The following is a 14073-nucleotide window of genomic DNA, read 5'->3' as shown; positions in this document are numbered from 1 at the left end:
GAACCCACTGCACGTGGGAGTGGTACTGTGGTGTGAAGAGTGTGTGTAAGAACCCACAGCCTTTATCTTGCAGTGGCCATTTGTCACTAATCACTGTCTGGGGGGACTGGGCACCTTCAGCCTGGCTGCTTTGGGTGGTTCTCTCCAGATTTTGCTGGCCTCGCCTGGCTTACAGCATGGGTATAATGCTCTCTCCCCATGAACTGCAGAAAGAGCCTACTCAGCCTAGAAGGACACCCAAGAGTCAAGGGGGCAGTCCATGCATTCTTGTTAATAATAACAACAGGTTCTTGTGTCTTGCTGCTCATTCAAGGGCACCTTGCAGAAGTCTCACCACTGGGGCTGAGCAAGAACCTCTTCCCTCGGGCAATGAGAGCTGTTTATGAAGAGGGTTTACTGCTGGACAGGGGTGCTTTTCTGAGACTGGAGAATTTCTGACTGCTCTGGTCAGTCTCTGTTTCAACATGAGACAACACGGCGCATGTGCATGTGGAACAGCTTCTACACACTGCAGCTGTGGTGGTGCTCCAGAGATCTCCATAGAGTAGTTAAGAGTTGGGAAAGATGTGGCTGCCTGCGTGGGAATGACTTCCTCATGCGCATGTACAGCATAGGTTAAAAAAAGTCCTTTTTGGAAAAAATGGGCTCTGAAGTACTAAAATCTTGAACTGTTGGCAGAACAAGGAAGAGCCTGTTAGTTACTCCTTCAGTCCTCAGGCTTTTGCTGACAATTATTTTGGCACATATAACACACAGACAATGATTGACCACACATTTATGCAGTCTCCTGAAAAAAATGAGGATTGTGCTGGTGTTTGATTCTGCAGCCTTCTCTGATGACCAGCATGGCAGAAAATAATAGAGTAAGTCTTGTGTTCCTTTACTTTTAAATTCATGTGTTTTAGTTTTATATCACTCTCCCAGCACACTTACTGGCAGCAGATGTGGCGATACCATTTTAATGTTGACTCCTTTGATAGCTTCAATCAGATCTGACAAGGAGTCTGTTCCTAACAGTTATTTGTTGGGGCTTCTTGGCTAAAGCATCTTCCCAATCTTTTGACAAATTCAGTGTCTCAACACTGTGAATCTCACACCCACCACCCCCAAAATACTGTCAGAGCAAGTGGCTTTCTTTAGAAATGTCTTCTTTCAAAGTTTTGCATGCTGAAAGTTCCTCTTCAGATTTACAAAGTCTAGCTTGTGGGAGGATCTGATGACGTCTTCTCTTTTTATCTTCATCTGCAGCATATCAGTTGTTCCTGCCCTGCAGACTTGATGGCTGAGCCCTCACTGCCTCTGTGTACTAATGAGGCTGGAAAGGGAGTTCCTGTGAGCAGGACTTCACGCCTGTGTCACTACCACACGCAAAGGCCGGGAAGTCAAGTCGAGTCACCGGATTGCCTAGCGCAGTTTGGAGAGTGACAAATATTAACTGCCATCTGCTGACGAGCAGAGACGGCTCCCCGTGACAGACAGTGTCTATTTTGCTTGTTCTTGCTTTGTAGATTGTGTCCCTGTGAGAAGAGAGCAGCTGGGTGAAGAGGCCTCTGGAAGGAGAAGGGATGCTCCTTCCTTTAGGGAGGGATTGAATCTGCTCAAGGAGGAGATTGGCTCTGCCCCAGGGTTACAGGGGGGATCGGAGGAAGTGGCAGCAAGGCCTTGGCAAGGCAGGGATTTGCAGCACAGTGAGGAAGCGAGAGTGCTGAGAGAAGCAGTGAGCAGGCCACAAGCTCTGTGCTGATGTAAGAAAACTTCTTAGAGAGCTGAGGGGACTCTGCAGACAGTTGCAACTCACTAAAAACCTCCAGAATACAGCCTGAGAGCAATGGCCTGTCTTTCTAGGATACAGTGGGCAGGGCGAGATTTGTTTATAAGCCTGTCTTACCTACTGTCTTACCTAGTCACTTGGCATCTTCTGAGCTAAAAAGTCAACAAACCGGGTTTTTGGTTTAATAAAGACTGGCTTTTTCTAAATTTGAGTGCCTTCTAGACTGTCTTTGAGGAGTTCCCTGTGAAAGAAAAGGTCTTGACAGATTCCTATCGGAGCTTGGGCTAGTCTGGTATCCCATCACACAGTCTTGTGGTTTTCATAAAATGAGTTAGCACCCTCACCTGATTTGAATTGAATCATCGTGGTAGGAAATGACACTTTGTTCTCATGTTACCAGACTTAACAGAAAATCCTGAGGCTGAATCCCTAGATCACCATGAAGGTAAGGAGCTTTTCCATCCTCTGTGCCTGGTCTCTGCAGATCTGCTCTCAGGTGCACAGTTGGACTGCCTCTGCCTGGGTGGAGGGACTTCATCTTTGCAAAGCGGGGGACACTTCAGTTCTCTCCTTCATCAGGGTGTTGTACATCTCTAACACTGAGAAACAGCCTCCCCAAAATGTATCTTCAAGTTTTGCAACGCTTTGGGGTAGGTTATGCTTTCCTCTGTCCTGGGGAGTAGAGGGCACTGCCAGGGGCCTGGGCTATGGTCAGATGAAGTGTGTGATGGAAAGAATAATGCTTCCTTGTGTGGCTTTTTTTTTTTTTTTTTTTCTGCCTGTCTCTGTTCAGCTGGCACCCCTTGGGGCAGGAACTGTCTTGCATTGTGTGACTGTGTGATGCAAATCGACCGGATGGTCTTGCTCTGGGTTGAGGCTGCTCTGAAGAGGAAAAAGGAGCTTTTCTTTTCTCTGACTTTGGCAGATCAGGTGTCCTGCAGTTGTGCTGCCCCAGGTAAGCCAGGCGGTTGCGGTTGCGTTTCCCATGTTGCCTCCCCCAGACACTTGCCAGCAAATCCAGCCCTGTGAGGCAGGAGTGAATGATCAACCTCTCCAAAGGTTGCTTCCTTAGCTCTGCTCTCCCCTCCCGTCTCCACAGCTCTCTATGGACTGAGCCTGCCCTGAGCAAGGCAGAAGCACACCCTCCACTGCTTCTTCAGGCATCAGCAGAGCTCTGGGTCTCCATCCTCCTCTCTGAGTTTAGACTTAGCACCGGCCTTAAGCTTTGGCAAAGGCAGAGGAAAATTTCTTGTGGAGAAGTTCTTTTCTGCCCATACTCACAAACATGCTGGTGTATATTAAGTCCATACTGTCCATGTGAGACAGAAGCACAGTAAAAGGAAAATAGGTACCTCCCACAGGAAAAAAAAAAAAAACCAAACCACACATCAGTGTGCAGATGAACTTGAAAAATGTTATACAATATCACTCTGAAACTCTTCAGTGGGTTTGTAGCTGGTCTAACCAGTCTTTTACATCATGGAATCTTCCCCTACATATTATTCATTAAACAAAGGTATTTATTAGAGCAGAAACTGCAGCACGTGGCATAGATAACATCTCTAGTGCAGGGGGAAAAAAAGCTTTAACCATTCTTTAGAACACACCTTGCTTTTGTGTGAATGGCAGGTACTGCTCCTCCAGCGGCAGGGACAACGTATTCCCGAGGAGTCCAGGGAGGATTTCCACTCTTGGAGCAGTTGGGAGCCAGCAAATGCCCTATTACTCCTTCCACCCACCTCATTCCTCTATGACTGTTGCCCTTAGTGTGCTTTTCTACCTTGTTTTCCTGCAGGTTCCACCCAGTGGGCTTCCAAGTGCTCCTGAGGGGCAGCCTTTTAAATCCCTGCCTTTCACTTTTTTTTTTTCTCTGATTTTAAGGGGTCCACCCAAAGGTACAAATAAAAAAGCCATCCTGCTGGCAAGCGGGCTTACATTTGGCACGTAGGAGGCTGTAGAGTCACTTGGAAGGCTTTACAGTTGCACAGCTAAAAGGAGATTGAAAACCCCAGTTTAGATGAAAGCAGAAATGATTCTTGTACCTGTGTATGTTTTGGCTGCCTGATAATGGCTGGATGGGAGCAAAGGCCTTCTCCAAAGGAACTGAATTACATCAGCAGTGTTTACTGTTCTAGTGGCACACAAGCCTTTCTTCCAGTTATTTGCATAGGTTGTTCATCTTTCTGTATTGATAAACGTTTTTCTTGTGGATAGCTTGAAGAGAGACAGTTCAAGGAAATTTGAAAGACAAAAACCCCTTGATGACTGCACATTGCCCCCTGATCAAGGATATTTGTCTTCCACAAAACGGTTCTTTGAAATGTTGTGGTGTTTTGACCAGGGAGCAGAGTTGCACATGATAGAAAAGCTGTCCTTTAAGCAGGAGCATAGATCCCTGTGTATCTACCTAACCACATGGATATGCCACTTGACAGTTTGAAAATATAACACTTGCAGACTTCGAATCTTGACCGAGTAGCAAACTACCTCCTGACATTCTGGTTTGTACAACTCCCACAGTCTTCAGCCATTCCCCAAAAGAGAGGATGCTCATGAACAGCTGGCATTTTCCCAGTCTATATTTATTGCTCCTCTCCCCCAAAATGAGCTGTATCAAGGTGTCTGTAACGCTGCCTCCATGCCTTACATACCCAGTAGAGGCCAGCAGCTTAAACCTGAGAAACTCCTGACCCACAAATATATTGAGTTAATTTGTCATTGCTGTTGGAGAGAGGTCAGCTACGGGTGCTGCTGCAAACAAACGTTAGGCAAGGTATAAATGAGATGGAGTGGGTCTAAACAGTCCTGGGCAGGCAGTCATCATGCAAGCAATGTATCTGGGTACACTGAGAGGTGAAACTTGGGGTTTTTTATTGGAAGCAGCAGTGGCTGTGCAAAGACAAATAGGATATGCTGTTGGAGTCTTACAGGAATTTCAGATCTTTTTATGGTAATGTTTTTGAAAGAACTGTTACAACAATGGGTATAAGGCTGCAAATACATAGGAATTGTAATTTTATTACTTTTAGTCTAGCATCAGATTTGTAGTGTTATTTATTAAAGTCATTTTGGTATATGGATTTTAAAGAAGATATTATTCCCTACAGCATTACTGGTGTGCTGCTATTAATATTTAAAATCTGTTACACAGGACTGCTGTGAGTTTGATCTTCAGGGTATTCAAAACAGTACTTAAAAAAGAAAACAGACTCTCTTAAGGAAGAGCCTCAACACTGTAATAAAGTCTTTAAAAAGGACATCAGAAAATATAAAGTGAAAAATAATAAAATGGAAGTATTATTGTAAGTGCTTGAAATCACTGTAAATAATACATGTGGGTTCTTTTAGCCAAACATTTTTCCTTAAAGTATCTGTCATTTCACACTTGCCTCTGAGTGTCTCATTGTTCTGGGAGATTTAATCGTGATGATTATGTACCATCTCTTCTCTGACAAAGACCCTTAGCACTTAACAAACCTTTAATGATATTATCAGGTGTGAGAACCACTTTTGCAAGAGGGAAATGCAGCCAGCACTGGCATGGAGTGTGGTGACTGCTTAGTAGAAAGGCAAATGTGCATCACAGTCGTGGAAGGAATAGCTGAATTGGATCCAGTGGTGAAATAAACAGTGGTCCCAATTTATTCATCACCTAAAATCTTAGAAACGGTGGCCAGAGAAGTCCTATAATCTAGTTCCCTGGACCAGAGCGAGTTACTGATTCAGAAGAGCAAGAGCATGACAGCAGGAAACCACCTGCATCATTCCCTGCAGCAGAGCAGTGCAGAAACAGTTTTTACTTCCTGCAACACTTTTCAAGATTCAAAATACTATATATTGTTTTCTTTTTTTTTTTTTTTTTTGTTAGCCACTTCTCTTAGCGCTTTGAGGAAGTCATCGGCTACAGTCCCAGTCCCTGCCCAGCAGCGAGAGGCAGGAGCAGTCTAGACCCATGTGGAGCAAGATGGAGGTTTGAGAAATGGAGAAAGGGAGGGAGGGGAGAGCGGTGTCTGCAGCCCCGTTACCCGGTAAGGGAGGGTGAGCCTCCCGCAGCCCTTGCCAAAAGGGGTGGGAATAGGGTGAGAGGGCAGCAACAGCTTCTTTGAGAGGTGCCTTTTGCTGGTGGATCTTGTGCTTTGGTTGAGCCAGCGCTGAGGGATCTGGTGGAGTTGAGAACGGGCAGTGTGAGGTTCATGGTTGGACTGGAGGATCTTCAAGGGCTTTTCCAACCTCGATGATTCTGGGATTCTGGATCGGATGGGGGTACTCCCATGATTCATGTCATCGCTGTGCAGTTCCCTGATGCCCAACAGGAAGATCAAGAGCCTGTTTCTTTGCCCAGTTCATAGCTAATGATTCACACAAGATTCAGCAGTTCCAGAGACAAGACAGAGACAGGTCCTCCCTCAAGCAGCTGAAGTCACAGTTGTAGTTTTGCTCCTACAGAAGCTGTGGGAGACCCGCCTGCAAATTCAACACTGAATCAAAGCAGGAACGTGGGTCCCTGGCATCCTGGAAAAGTGTTTTCGGCCTTTAGGTGCATCGTGTATTCTCAGGGCAGCCTCCCTGATTTGGATCAAAAAGTTTCAGTCTGGATTTGAGACTCTTTTCCTAATGAAAACTTCATTTGAAAACTACCCAATCCTGGCTAGTCTACAAGATAAGATAAAAACAGGAGGAAGGATAGTGTGTCTCTCCCTTCGGTGGTTCACAGCCATCTCATATGTGGGTTGGTGGGTTTGGGACTGTGGGTTCCTGCCAGACTTCGCCCAAGCATGTGTTTAAGCAACACTGAGTGCAAAAAGAGCCGAGATCCCAGTCGGCATCTCTGCAGAGTGCTGCAGTACTGCTACCAGTGACTGTGCTCGGGGCTGACATTGCACTGAATTGCATCAGCAGAGATGCTGGGTTTTGAAATGTCAGCTGAACTGCAGCTCCTTTTCCTTCACTGCTGACTGTCAACTTGAAACATCTGGTTTATTTCGTATATCCTCCAACGCTGGCCAAAACAACTCCAAAAGAAAAAACAGTTCTACTGTTCAAACCTGTTTGTTTATGCTGAATCCCTGGTGGCAGCCAGCTACTGCTGCACTTAGATTTAATTTACCAGAACACTTGGAGATATCTTGAGGTTGGAAAGTTCCTGGACCACTGAGAAGCCACATGAGATGCGATACAGGACGTCTAAGATGCATCTCTGTGGTACGTCGCTGATTTGCTCCGTGCCCTTCAGCAACTCATACCTGCTTTTACATCTATTTTGGTGTAAGTATACTTACACGTATTTTGATGTTTTACCTATTGCAGCTATTTTGCAAAATAGCTATCGATGTGTCGTAGTTTAACCCCAGCTGGCAACTAAGCACCACACAGCCGCTTGCTCACTCCCCGCACCCAGTGGGATGGGGGATAGAATCAGGGGGGAAAAAAACCAAGTAAAACTCACAGGTTGAGATAAAGACAGTTTAATAGGACAGAAAAGGAAGAAAATAATAATAATGAAAATAATAAAAGAATTAGAATATAGAAAACAAGCGATGCACAATGCAGTTGCTCACCACTTGCTGGCCAATGCCCAACCAGTTTCTGAGCAGTGGTCCCTGGACAGCCTTCTGCCCAGTTTATATACTGGTCATGACGTCATATGGTCTGGAATATCCTTTGGCCAGTTGGGATCAGCCGTCCTGGCTGTGCCCCCTCCCAGCTTCTTGGGTCCCTCCAGCCCGCTTGCTGGAAAGTCCTTGGCTTACTATAAACATTACTTAGCAACAACTAAAGAAAATCAGTGTGTTATCAATGTTATTCTCATACTAAATCAAAAACACAACACTATACCAGCTACTAGAAAGAAAATTAACTCTATCCCAGCCGAAACCAGGACACAGTGTCTCAACTGGATGCTTTGAGACAGCCAATTAATTAATGTTAGTGAAGCATTTGGTATTCTTGGATAAAAGGCACTACAGAAAAACAAATTATTATCCCTGATGTTGTAAGTTGGATTCCACTCCATTCCTAAATAGTTGCTATATCTAAGGCTGATAGCAAAACCCAACAAGCTCATAAAAAAAAAAAAAAAAAAAAAAAAAAAGGTAAGATACAGTTGCCTGAGGGCATCCTTAATCAGGGAAGATCTTTCCTTTTCAGATGAAAAAGACATCTACAGTGAACAATTTCCCTAGCCAAGAAACAATAAAGAAAAGGCTTCCCATGCGAAGTTAAATAGGTGGTAATTACTTTGCGGCTAGAGAAGGGGTGTGGGAAGAAGGCTGAGACAAGCATCCCACTTGTGAGCCACTTAAGCTCTGAAGGAAGCCAAAGCCCTATGGCTCCGTTAAGAATCAGAAGTTAGAGGTCCTTATCCCAGCCCTCCCACAGCCGAGAAAGTCATTTAGTCATCTCTAGGTAGGTTTCCTTTACCACTAGCTGCGACTGTACGTTTGTACTAGTACTACCCTGTTTAAAATTTTGTGATTATGGCTCATCTTCGCTTCCCCCGAGCCTTCCGTCCTCAGCAACTCTGACAACGATCCCTTGTGTAATTTGAGGAGATGCAACAGCAGAGACACGTAAAACGGGTGTGCACACAAACCCCATCGCTGTGTGCAATAAAGTAAATCCGGCCTCGTGTTAATTTTAGCCAGCTGGTGAAAACTGAGCTTTCTCTGTGCTCTTACTTCATTGTTTAGAAAAATGACTGGTTGGCGAGGTATTGTTCTTGCAGATGGAGGGAAACTTCTGCCTCCAGTAATATCTGTGGAATGAAGTTGCCCGGAGTGGGCATGCTACGGCTGTGTGAGCTGGTAGTTTTCCACAGCCTTTACCCACTATCAGGACATCAACCTTTTTCCATTAACTCATCCTTTCTGCAGCTTTGTGGTTTCCTGTGCTTGTTCTAGTGTGAATTTCCTTCCATCCACAAATTTGTTGTGCAGCTTCTACTTCAGGAGGTGAGAGGTTTGCCCTTGTTCTGATAAGTGTGAACTGCTGAGGGCACCAAAAAAAAAAAAAAGCGCTAACCACTAATGCCCTACATTTCCAAAAGCCCTACATGTTCTTTCTGCTGCCAGAGCTGAGACATCAAAACCCCGTGCTGCCTCAGCATATCTAGGCACCAGGAAACGCTGGCTTAAAATTAACTTTACCAATCTCTCCTGTCTCTTCGGCAGCACCGGAGTGTCCAGCACGGCGTGGATGATGGCATTTCTCCCAGAGCTGTCTCGGAGCTCAGCAGCGCGGCTTCTGCCGGCTGCACCCACTGCTGGTCGCATCCCCGGTGGTTAACGTCGCTGGCAGGGGTGGCCCTGCTCCTTGCACATATTCCAGTTGATTTTTGCCCTTGGATGAAGTCTCCTCGGTGACACCACCCGCAGGAGGGAAATGGAGCTCATCAACCTGGTGATCTAAGTTACAACCACATCTCGGTCTATTTGTGTGTGATGCTGCTGCTCCCATCGGTCACCCAGTGCAGGAAAACCAAGTGAGGTGGAAGGCAGACAAGGCTTTTGCAGCGTGAGCGTGCCCTGCCAGCTCTGGCACGTGGCCTGCAGCAAAGCTGCCTTGGCGGGGAGGTGAAGAGCAGTGAGGGGCTCCTCCTGCACTGCCAGCCCCGCTGGCGGGCCCCACGCACCTCCTGTTTTGCTGGAAGTACCTTTTTGGACAGAAATCTAAAGTTGGCCCTGGGGAGGGAGGAACAGAAACACAAAGAATGGGGCCGAGCCGCCTGTTGATTTGACTTCTGCTGCCTTCCAGGGCTTGGTTTGGTTGATCATTTCTGGATTTATACAGGTACTGAAGAGGACTCGCTTTCTCTCTGGCTGTGTCCTTTAAGACAGGGAAAAAAACTAACAATTGGTCCCTGTGTACAGATAACTCTACACCAGCCCGTTTTGCTGGCCTGGGCACCTGGGCTGACTACAGTTCTAACACTCCTAGTCTGCTCCTTGATGCACTTATGTCGGTGTTGAACTGGTGGGGAGCAGGAAAACCAGCTGACGCTTTCTCTGAACTGTTGCTCTCTCCATGTTAGAACTGTTACTGGTGTAGCTAAACTCTGCCCATCATCTCTTGCACCTACACTAGTAAAAAGTGTAAGCATACAGACCAGAGCTTAATAGTAAGATGTTGCTAGTGATATGCTTGTTTTTTTCTGAAGCAAGTGGATGTATTTGGCTGTTAGCAAAGGATTTGAGTGTATTCTGATGGATGTCACGTCATCTGTGGCACGGAAATTAATTTGAAACCTTTGTTTTTTTCCTGTTGTGAAAACCAAGCATAACTAAATATTTCTCACACCCAGATACCATATCAGGGTGGTATTTACACAAAGTAATACTGCAAAATGAGAGTGCTCCCATAAGGCTCCCTAAGAGAAGGGGGGTTGTGCCTGTGCAGTGTTTGGTGGAAATCAGCTGGGCTGGGGAAGGGGGCAGAGGTCGCTCATTTGCTGTAGCTGTGACCCTCGTAGTCATCGTTAAAATCAACTATAAGTACTGATTCTCTTGTTTTTATGCTTATGAGGGAGTATGTAGTTTTTAAAGCAAAGCTTTCAGAAAGCTTCCAGAGAGAATGTAGCCTGTACATTTTTGTTTTGTTAAGTAAACAAATTAATGTATTTGAGGCTTCCGATGACAAATTCAGATACCAGTTCCTACCAAAGCAGCATCGTTTAACAGTGATTCTGTAACACTTACGGATCAAAGACCCAGCTCAGGTTCCTTTGCATGTTAATGAATTGTGTTTTAATCATTCAGTTTAGACTTTCTAAAAAGGAGACAACTTAAAAGAAAACAGGTCGTGATGAAAATGTCTCTTCCAAGGGCTTTAGTTTGTCCTAGGGACCTACTGTTTGAAAAAATGCCAGATCTGGGGAAGAAACTGCTCCCTGATCCTCAGATTAACTCTTCTTTGCATGCAGGGACAAGGGCGATCAGGGACATTCCGTTCATTCCTCCACCAAAAGTTTAGGAGGGCAAAGTTGTCTTCCCCAGATTTCTGGGTCAGTTCAGCTGTGAGAAATCATGGCTTTCTTCCGTGCAGTAGAGTTTGATAGGTTACACGACCCTCAGACTAGTCACAAACTTGATTGTTTCACAGTTTAATTGCAAAAGACACAATGAATTCTGCAGGTATAAATACCCAGTTACAACTTGTGCACTGCTGTTGTTGTCTTTGCAGTCAGGAAATAGGCACATAGTTTATTAATTGCTTTTAAAGTGTAACAGTGTGCCCTGGACGTGGTGAGGGAGGACTCCTTTGTGGGGTCCTGACTTCTCCTCTATTCGATTCCTTCACCCAGCGTTACCATTAGGCCATTCATTAGTCTGAACACAAACTGGACTAAATCAATATAGCAAGTCTCTGGTGTCCAACTTCCACTGAGATGGGAAGAAAGCGAAGCACGAGCAGCCCCTGCTGAGATCAGGCCCCGTATTTTGAAGCTGACAGTGCTGTGACCTGCTCTTGTGGCCCTGACACCCCAACACAGCCATCGTTGGAGTCCGTCCCTCGGCACTGCCGTTCCCTGGGGCGGCTCAGAACCCAAAGCTGGTGCCTGCCCGCTACCCGCAACGAGCTACGATGGGATGTGGCTGAAACTGGTGGTGGCATCGGTTTGTGTAAAACTTCCTTTGCTTTGAATCCCCACAGGACGCGCTTTGAATCCCATCGCTCAGATCAAAACTACCAACTCCGGACCGGGCGAAACCACAAGTTCTGACAGACCCCCGGCCGCAGAGCAGACTCCAGCCGGCCCCGCGTGGGATTTCAGTAAAACCCTGGCCCGGGCCCGCGGGTCCTTGTGCCGGGGGCCCCCGGTGGGACGGTTGCCGGTCCCCGAGCATCGGTGAGAAACGCCACTTGGCTGGGAACCTGCGGAGGGCTCCTTTGTGCTCCTGCCCCTTCCTCGCAGGGATGAGAGGTTGGATTTGCCTCCTGCGGGCTGTTCCTCCCCTCTCCTCCCCGCCCGCAGCTCGCTGGGGCAGAGAGGGGCCCATCGGCCGGGCTTCGGCTCCGCGCTTTTTCCGCGCAACAACGCGGGGCTGCGCGAAGCGGCTCCGCGCTGCGCTCCCCTGCCAGGCGGCCACGGACACAGACCCTGCCCGCCCACCGCAGAGGGAAGGGGGTGCCGAGGGCTGCTCTGGCGGATTTGGGGGGATTTGGGGGTTTTGAGGTCTCGTTTTCCTCCTTGGCCCCGCCCCGCCCCGCCCCGCCGGCGCGGCTCCCGCGGCCGCGCATTGTGCACCGCGACGCTGCCCCGGGCGGCAGCACCGGCCCCGCTCCCTCCCCGCTGCGGGGCCGCCGGACACCCCACCCCATCCCCATCGTCCTCCTCCTCCTCTTCATCCCCATCCCCACCCTCCGGGCTGGGCCTGCGGCTCCTTCCCGCCGCGCACGGTGAGTTGGGGGGCGGGGGGGGCGGTCGGGGTCTGGGGGAACCGGCCGCCGCCGGGGCTGTGCCCAGCCCGGGGGTTCGCCCCGGAGGATTTGGGGGGCTGGGGTGGCAAAGCGGGTCTGTCCCTGGGTTGTCGTCCCACCCCCAGCGGACACGGGGTTCTGCTGGGGGGGTGGCTCCGGGACCCTCCTGCCGCCGGGGGGCCGTGGCAGGGCTGGGGTCTCCCGTGGGGAGGGGGAGGCTGCGGGGGGGGCGGCCCCGGGGTCTGAGGGGGGGCTCCCGGCTTTGTTCATCGCTGGGAAGTGCGGGCGAAGGCGGCCCCGGGGCCGTTTAGCCGATTTCGGTTCATTGCAGACCTCGGGCTCACAGGTTTTGCACATTACGTGAATATTAAATCAGTGTTGGTGCGGACGCTCATCCCCCCCCCCCCCCCCCCTTTTTTTTTTTTTTTTTTTTTTACAGTCTGAAATAGCTCTGCCAGGTAACTGGAGTTGACTCCAAACGGGATTCCTGGGGGTTGACTGCTCTGAGCCTTATTCACGCAAGTAAGATCTGTGTGCATGAGTAAGATATTTTTTTGCAGAATGATTTTGCACGTTTTCACCCTGAAGTGTACAATCTCTGATGGCTTTTGCAGAAGGTGGGCTTGTCCGTTTTAATTTGTGTGCGTGTGTGCAGTCGCTGTTAATTTTGGCAGCTCGTAAGGGATCGTTGGTGAAGGTCCGGTGTCTTCGTTTTCTTCAAGAATACATTAAGTTGGCTGTGCGCCAGCGTTTTAATATTGTAGAAGCAACACGAGAGACAGCCTTAGAAAAAGGATCGAGGAAATGATTTAGCTTTTCTGGTGTTCATCGTTTCCAGCCAGCGTACTTTTAAGCATTTCGTTTTAAATTAGAGGAAACAATCAGCTTTTGTGTTTACCAGCATGTTGATTAATAATGGAAACATAGGTCTAAAGCTAAATTTTGATGCTTCATTTAAAAGAAGTGCTTTTCTTCTGTCTGACATGCCTATTAGCTTTGAGGAAAACAAAGACTGTGAGGCGATAGTTAGGCAGCTTTCTTACAATTTGAATAAAAGAAGTAGTTCAGTATAGGCCAGCTATAGGATCATGGACATGCTTGGCATCTAGTGCGTGGTTGGATGTAGAGCTGTGGTGCTGCCTCCCAGAACTGCTCTTTGTTCCTAACTTCTCCCAGAACCAAAGCACAGTGCATCTAAAACTTAGTTCTGGGAGTCAGGTGAATCCTGAATATAACTCTAGTTTCTCTGTGGTGGACTGTTAATATGTGACTTACTACGAAGCATGTATTGACAGGGATACACTGTTGATCGCATGACTTAATGCTCCATCTTTCTTTTTCTCGTTAATAACCTAATTAGGGGAAGACTCTGGAAGGAATATGGAATTAAGACACGTTCCCAGTGGATACGCAGTAAGAAAGGCACTGCAAAGCAGACAGTGTAAGAGGAATTTCCAGACGTACTCCTCACCCAAGACAGAGCCAGATTTTGAACGCTCTTTAGGCTTGTGCTTAGACTCTAGAGTAAATGCCTAGATTTTAGTGTCTTTCTTTTCAGTTCACAAACTTTTGTATCCATAGCTCTTTGGGGGACCTTGAGGGAAATGTATCTGTATAAACCAAATTCTGAGTCTTTAGCACTTAAGAAAATGAAGCCCTGAGCACTGCAGAAAGTCTGAGCCTTGGGTTACAGTCGTACCTCCCCCTATTTCCATTCTAGAGGCATTTCCTTTTAATTTTTATGACAGATAGAATTATAGTTGTAAAATGTAGCCACAATAAAGCAAGCCAGTAAAATGACTTTAATTTTTTTTTTTTTTAATGTAAAAGCCAGCGGGATTAATGAACAGCTCCATAAATACACGAGATAAAATGCAAAATGGGTA

At 47.3% G+C, this 14073-nt stretch overlaps 1 protein-coding gene across 2 annotated transcripts in view; it reads left to right on the top strand.

Annotated features, from left to right (window-relative positions):
• Positions 1–11791: 11791 nt before the first annotated feature.
• Positions 11792–14073, top strand: part of PRR5 (proline rich 5) — a 93448-nt gene continuing 91166 nt past the window's right edge. The window contains exons 1-3 of one of the 2 annotated variants that reach the window (XM_074872143.1): positions 11792–12166; positions 12627–12709; positions 13548–13628. The gene's annotated coding sequence lies outside the window, so the exon portion shown is untranslated. The remainder of the gene's footprint in view (positions 12167–12626; positions 12710–13547; positions 13629–14073) is intronic. The other variant, XM_074872144.1, reaches the window with a different exon arrangement.

This window comes from Strix uralensis, chromosome 5 (genome assembly GCF_047716275.1).
Source record: "Strix uralensis isolate ZFMK-TIS-50842 chromosome 5, bStrUra1, whole genome shotgun sequence".
Lineage (NCBI taxonomy): Eukaryota > Metazoa > Chordata > Aves > Strigiformes > Strigidae > Strix > Strix uralensis.
The sequence above is the reverse complement of the archived record's forward strand: the minus strand, read 5'-3'. Positions and strand labels throughout refer to the sequence as shown.